The sequence below is a fragment of the Trichosurus vulpecula genome, chromosome 5 (genome assembly GCF_011100635.1).
Source record: "Trichosurus vulpecula isolate mTriVul1 chromosome 5, mTriVul1.pri, whole genome shotgun sequence".
Classification (NCBI taxonomy): Eukaryota; Metazoa; Chordata; class Mammalia; order Diprotodontia; family Phalangeridae; genus Trichosurus; species Trichosurus vulpecula.
The window spans coordinates 134860667-134861028 of NC_050577.1; positions in this window are offsets into that span (position 1 = coordinate 134860667).

The following is a 362-nucleotide window of genomic DNA, read 5'->3' on the forward strand; positions in this document are numbered from 1 at the left end:
TCGACTTGTCATGGCTGGAATCTTCTCCCGGTTTGTTAAAACTCCTCCTGCCCCCTCCTGCCATTCCCAGGTAAATCAACTCACAATGACAGCGTAGAGTCTAGAGGGAGACCTGGGGAAGAAAAAGCCAACATATCTGACAAATACGTCTGTTTACCTTAAGGACTTTTCCCAAGACACCTGAAGCTTGGGGTCAAAACTGACAACCTTTCCTCCTCTTCACATTCCTGCAAAGGAACCAGTAGAGAGAAAGATAAGAGTTGTTGGTTGACACCCTGATTATGCCTCCTCCCTCCCCCCCTTTTTCAAACCTGGAAATTGACTTCATCCAATTAATAAGAGCAGGAAACAGTTTTTGTTTT